Below are 6,437 nucleotides of genomic sequence, written 5' to 3'. Positions count from 1 at the left end.
ATCTGATTTTGCTGAGTACAACCTTGTAAGATTCCAAAGGAAGTATGTAATCACTCAACACGACCCCCCTCCCTTACCTAAACGAGGTATAAGACCCCAGGTCACTGTTCTGGGGTGCTCAAGCTTGATTTGAATACATGAAGTTCTTGGGCCCGCTGTGCTGTGCTAGCCAGCATAATAAAGTGCCACTTCCTATAACAGTCTCGGTGTCACGATCTCTCTGTTTTTCCTGCTACAAAGGGAGGGGTAAATTCTGAACAGCCAAGGCGAAAAGACCTCACTGAACACCAAGGGCTTTGAGTGGAGTGCCAGAAAGGCCACACCTTAGGAAAAGGATGCACATACCCTAGAATAAAGGCTGATTTGAAATAAATGATATACATTTGTACTGAAAACTAACATTTCTGAAAGAATTAAACAAACTCCAAATGAATGAAAGGATCAGAAGAGCCAAAATCATTTGGAAAAGCACAATTTGGAGAATTTGCACAACTGATTTTAAGACCTACTTTAAACTAGAGCAATCAAGACACTGTGATATTGGCATAGGATAGACATATGGATTGATGGATTAGAATACAGAGTCCAGATATTGACCCATATGTATGCATATGGCCAACTGATTTTTTTTTTAAACAAAGGTACTAGGTAATTCAATTGGGAAAATATAGTCTTTTCAACAAATGATGCTGGAACAGCTGGGTATATATGTGGAAAAACAAAACAAAACAAAAACAAAAAACAAGCCTTAGCTTTAATCTCATATTATATACAAAAATTAACTGTGAGTGGAATATAGGCTTAAATGTAAAGCCTAAAACTTCGCTTCTAGAATAAAATATTGGTAGCCTTGAAGTAAGCAAAGATTTCTTAGGAAGAGTACAGAAAGTTCCGATCATTAAAAAAAAATGGATAAATTGAGCTTCATTAAAATTAAAAACTGATTTAAAAAATAATAAGATGAAAAGTCGAGTCACTGACTGGAAAAAAATATTTGTAATATGAGGGGGACCCAAAACCTCTGGAATTTATTTGTAAAAACTTGTATATTTATTCTTACATACTTAAACTTCAGTCACCTTCAAAGCATTCCCCGTTTGAAGCAAACACCTATCAAGATGCTTTTTCCACTGTTCAAAACAGTTTTTGAACTCGCCAATTTTGATGCCTTTTCGTGCTTCTGCCATTTCTTGTTTCACCTCTTCCACATTGGCCAGACATTTCCCTTTGACTTTTCTCATGCAGGGAAACAAAAACAAATGGCGCAGGGCGAGATCAGGTGAGCAGGGAGAGTGGGGTATGGGATCATCCTGTCTGTGTTTAAAACCTGCTGAGCACGCACTGTGGTGTGGGCAGGTGTACTCGTAAATTGCTCATCATGCAAGAGGCCAACACCTTGAAAGAATCTTCAAAAAAAATTCACCGAAGCCTCACACAGCCTTTCATAGCAACACCAGCTGGAACACTGAAGCCAACAGGCTCCTAGAACAATTACCTAGCAGGGAAAGCCTGTACTACAAGGGGCCTGAACTCCAAAAGATAATTCCATTTTTTGTCCCCCCCCATAAATCCAACAAAGGATTCATACGCAAATCTCAGTAATAAAAGACAATCTACTTTTTAAAGGGCAAAATATTTGAACAGACGTGCTACAAAAAGAATACATACACAAACAGGCAACAAGTGCATGAAATTTCTAGCTATCAAGGGCATGCAAATTAAAACCACACGGAGATACTACTACACACCCACAAAAATAGCAAAAAGTAGAGTTGGTAATATCAAGCATTAGTGAAGATGTGGAGACACGATGACTCTTATTATTGCTGGTGGGAGCATAAAATGTAAACACTTTGGAAGCAACTGGATGGTTTCTTATACGTTAAATATACATTTGTATGATCCATACATTCTACTTCCAGATTTTTACCCAAGAGAATTGAAAACGTATGTTTACAAAAAGAATAGTACAAGAATTTTCATTAACACTTGAATTATAATAGCCTAAAACTGGAAACAATCCAAATGTTCATCAGTGGGTACATGGACAAGCAACTGGTGGTATATTTATACAACAGAATACTACTCAGCAATAAAAAGGAGCAACCTGCTCACATATGCAGCAACCTGGTGGGATCCCAAAAACATGCTGAATGAAAGAAGCCAGACACAAAAGAGTATGAACCGTATCATCACATCTATGAAGCTCTTGAGTCAGTAAAACCATCTGTAGTGGTAAAAATGAGATCAGTGGTTGCCTGGGGCTGGGGTGGGGGGTGAGAGGGAGAGTGACAGATTGCAAAGAAAGAACGAGTAAATGGTTTTTATATTTTGATTGGAATAGAAGTCATGAGTATATACTTTTAAAAACTCATCAAATTTTACACTTAAAATGAATGCCTTAACATGTACTGAATGTTAAATTTAATTCAGTAAAAATATTTTTAATAGACTAAAGAGAAATAAAAACCAAATGCAATGTTTGATCCTCAATTGGATGCTGATTTGGCAAAACCAAAGCTATAAAAGATATTTTTAGGATGACTGGGAAATTTTGCATATGCCATATGTATTTGGCTGTTATATGGAATGATTGTTAATCTTCTTAGGTATAATAATGGTATTGAGGTTACATAGAAACTTACCTAGCTTTTCATTCTTAGGAGATCCATGTTGAAGTATTTAGGACTGAAATATGATGTTGACAACTTACTTTTAAATGGTTCAATAACAACAGAAACGAAAACGGCTTAATACAAAAAAAATGGACAGAAATACACAGAGATTAAGTGAATATGGAAAATGTTAGAATTGTTGAAGAAGATGGAGGATATATACATTTTCATTATACTTTCAACTTTTTTGACTTTTCAACGTTTTCTCACAATTTTTCATAATAATAAAAATTAGGGGAAGAAAAGTTAATGTTGAGATGATACAGCTTATCCCCAAATCAACAAATTTTCCTTAGAAGAGGACACTTACAAAGGCATGGTCTTCCAAGTGCTTGGTTTTTTTTGTTTTTTTTTTTGAATTGGAGTCTCACTCTGTCGCTCAGACTGGAGTGCAGTAGCCGCTCCTGGCCACCGCAGCCTTGACCTGCTGGGCTCTGGCGATCCTTCCGCCTCAGCCTTCCGAGTAGCTGGAACTACAGGCGTGCGCTACCACGCCCGGCTGATTTTTGATTTATTGTAGAGATGAGGGCTCACCAAGTTGCCCAGGCGGGTCTCGAACCCGCGGGCTCAGGCAATCCACTCACCTCAGCCTCCCAAAGGCGTGGGATTACAGGCTGAGCCACCGAGCCCGGCTTAAGTGCTTGTTTTTGAACCGAATTCCAAGGACAAAAGGTGTCATTAACATTGGCACATTGGCAGTAAAGTCACGCCGTGACGGAATGGCCTCGCTGGAGCTTGGTGGGCCTTTGGGCTTCCTTGGCTGGTGGCTGGGCCAGAGAAGGTCTCACCTGGATCATGAACACCAGGGCTGTGGGCAGGGGTGGGCAGCTACTGTCCTTTGTGGGAGGGAGGTAAATGGTTAACCACCCACCCCGTGCCTTCTGCAATCCTTCTCTGTGCCTGCATGGGGCGCTCCCTGGCTGAATTCTGTCAGCCACGCTAAAAGTCTCATAACAAAGGCAGGGTCCAACAAGGCCCGGGTGACCCTGTTTACTAAACAATGAAAACCAGGTTCACATGGGCTCTTTACAAAAGGCCACGCATACGTGTACAAAAAATGTCTCCCTGCAGACCTCAAAATCACTGCTCCTCGGAGACAAGCCCAGAGTCTCGGACAGGTGAGGCCTTGGGGAGGCAAGATCTTGGAGCCGATGCGGGAAGGGTAAGAAATCCCAAACGCTTCCTTAGGAATGTGCACCTTTAGTGTGTGTGTGGTGGGGGGTGATATGGAGCCAGTGGCAGGGGGGATAGAGTCTAATGGGCCACAGAGAGAGAGAAGCATGAGGTCTGGACCTTGACAGGTGAGGAAACTGAGTTCAAGTAGAACGTGGGGCAGGTGGTGTGGCGAGTTACAGAAACGTTCTGGAGTGAAGGGCTGGAAAGCGTTCCCTGCATCTGGCTGCTTGGTGGGCTTTGGGAATTGGGGCCAGAGTCCTTTTCTAGGGTGGAAAGGCAGAAGGGACTCAGGGACTGCATGGGAAGGAGGGAAGTGGAAGCACAGGGTACAGTTTTGTCAAGAAGTTTGATGCCGTTCGGTGCTGGCTACAGAACAGGGCATCCATGTAGAAGGCTGGCAAAGAGGGTCCTGCTTTTTAGTGTCTGGAGACCTGAGTGTGCTTGAAGACTGAGTGGAGAGAACTAGCTTTATTATAGAAGAGAAGTCTTCTGCTGCAGCCCTCTCCTTGACAATAAAAGCAGCAGCAGCAGCAATAGCAAGCAGAAGCATCTAGAAAGAGTCTGTGAGAACCTGAAATTGGCCATGGTGGTTTCTAAGAAGGAAGCTACTGAAAGCCAGTTTTACTAAAATATAACCATGCTGGTCAGACTCGTAGGGTCACAAAGAAGAGAAAGTCAATGAGGGTGGTTCCAGAGAAGACCAGTTCATTGTCAGGCATTCACATTCAGGCCATGGGGAAGGCTGAGACCACCGCACTGGGCTGTCAGAGACTAAGGCGAAAGGTTTGTCCTATCAGCTGCACCGGCGTTTTCCTGGGGTGGGGCTCTGCTTTCTTTTGAACAAAGCTGGGCCCTTTTTCTTCTCTTGGGCAGCCCATGTCCTCGTCTTACTCGGTTTCTGCTCTTGAGTTCTGTTTATGTATGGCCCACCGGGCAGCCCCTTGACTTTCCTCGGCCTTTTGACAACACCGCATAGTCTATTGCAGTCAACAGCCTCAGTCCGTTAACTTCTGTTTCTGAGAATCTGATTGTCCGGGCTATGTTTTTGAACTTGGCCACACAGGTCCTAAGTCCTTTCCTGCTAGGCTAACCAACCTGTCCCCCATTAACTCAGGACTTGCCTTGTTTCAGCACTGAGAGTCTCGTGCCCAGGAAACTCCCTCCCAGACCCAGGCAAGCCAGGATGCTGGCCACCCCCTCCCACCCTGTCTGTGGAAGGGCTGTTCTTCATCATGTGTCCACTTCGGGCCACTCAGTCAACAGAAGGCGAGCCGGGCCCCTTGGTGTCTGGCAAGGCCACTGTCCTTCAGCAGGGGTGGGCGGCTTCCCTGGAGAGAGGCCACGAGCAGGGCCAGCAATGATCTCCCTTTTGAGTTAAACCTCTACTTGGGTAAATTACCCATGAGGGGCAGCCCCCTCCCACTCTGGGAGCTTTTCTGTCCTCTCAATAAATCCTGCTTTTTTAAAACAATGACCCATTAGAAGGGAAGGAATTGAGGGGTTATAAGTACACGGGCAGCGCTTTGATGTAGTAGAAAGAGCAGTGAGCTAGGAGGCAAGACGCCTGCTTTCTGCCACGGGGCAGCCATAAAACCTCAGAGCCAAGCAACTCGTTTTTCTGAGCCTCAGCTGCTCCATCTATAAGATGAGAGGAGGAGTCTCGAGCTTGCTTTTTTCACTTTGGTTCTGCAACTTTGGGTCCAATGGGTGGAGTGACTCATGCTCTTCGAGAGATGGTCGGCTGTCATCATCATTAGAGTCAATTCTTGCTCCTCTCGTCCCTCCCTCCCTCGTTCCCGTCCTCATCCCCTTCCTCTCTCCCCCCTTCCTCCTTCTTTCCTTCCTTTCTTCTCTCTCCATTCCCAGCACAAACCCCTTTCTCCCCAGGAGGTCACTACATCGATGTGAAAGAGGCATGTCGTTTGGTCTTGCCTGGTTATTATTTTGTGTATTCACTTTAAATTTCCATTCAGTGTAACACATTATAGCCCTCATTTGTCTCCTTGCATGGTTTACCCAGCGCCATTTGAGAAGATCCCCATGGTGCTGGCTGTTGGTCTTTAGGGCTCCTTCCCTAGGGACATTTTATGAGCATGGTTGGGTATTGCAGCACACTCTTCTCCAAAGTTCTTCTGGGCTGTCTAGAGTCACTGAGGGGACAAGAAAGTATGACTCCAAAGTTGTGCAACTTGGGTTTGCATGAAGGGAACAAAAGGGATTCCTATGTGGAGGACATTCAGGGGAATAAGTATTGGTTGCAAGGGCACTTGTGAATTTGCACTATGAAGCCTTCCAGAAACCTACGGATCTGTGGTCCTAGCACCCCTCCTCCTGGGGGCACTTGCCTCCTGGTGGAGCCGGGAGACCTTCTCCGACTGGAGGCCGGAATTAGAGTTCCTGGCTCTTGCTCATACTTCAAAAGAGTGTGGCAGCCGTTTAAGACCTCAGCTGCTAGCCGGGCTCGGTGGCTCAGCCTGTCATCCTGCGCCTCTGGGAGGCTGAGGTGAGTGGACGGCCTGAGTCCGCGGGTTCGAGACCCGCCTGGGCAGCGAGACCTCATCTCTACAATAAATCAAAAAACCAGCC

The sequence above is a fragment of the Carlito syrichta genome, unplaced genomic scaffold (assembly GCF_000164805.1).
Source record: "Carlito syrichta isolate Samal-C Ts95f unplaced genomic scaffold, Tarsius_syrichta-2.0.1 Scaffold131329, whole genome shotgun sequence".
Lineage (NCBI taxonomy): Eukaryota > Metazoa > Chordata > Mammalia > Primates > Tarsiidae > Carlito > Carlito syrichta.
This window is presented reverse-complemented; position numbering follows the sequence as displayed.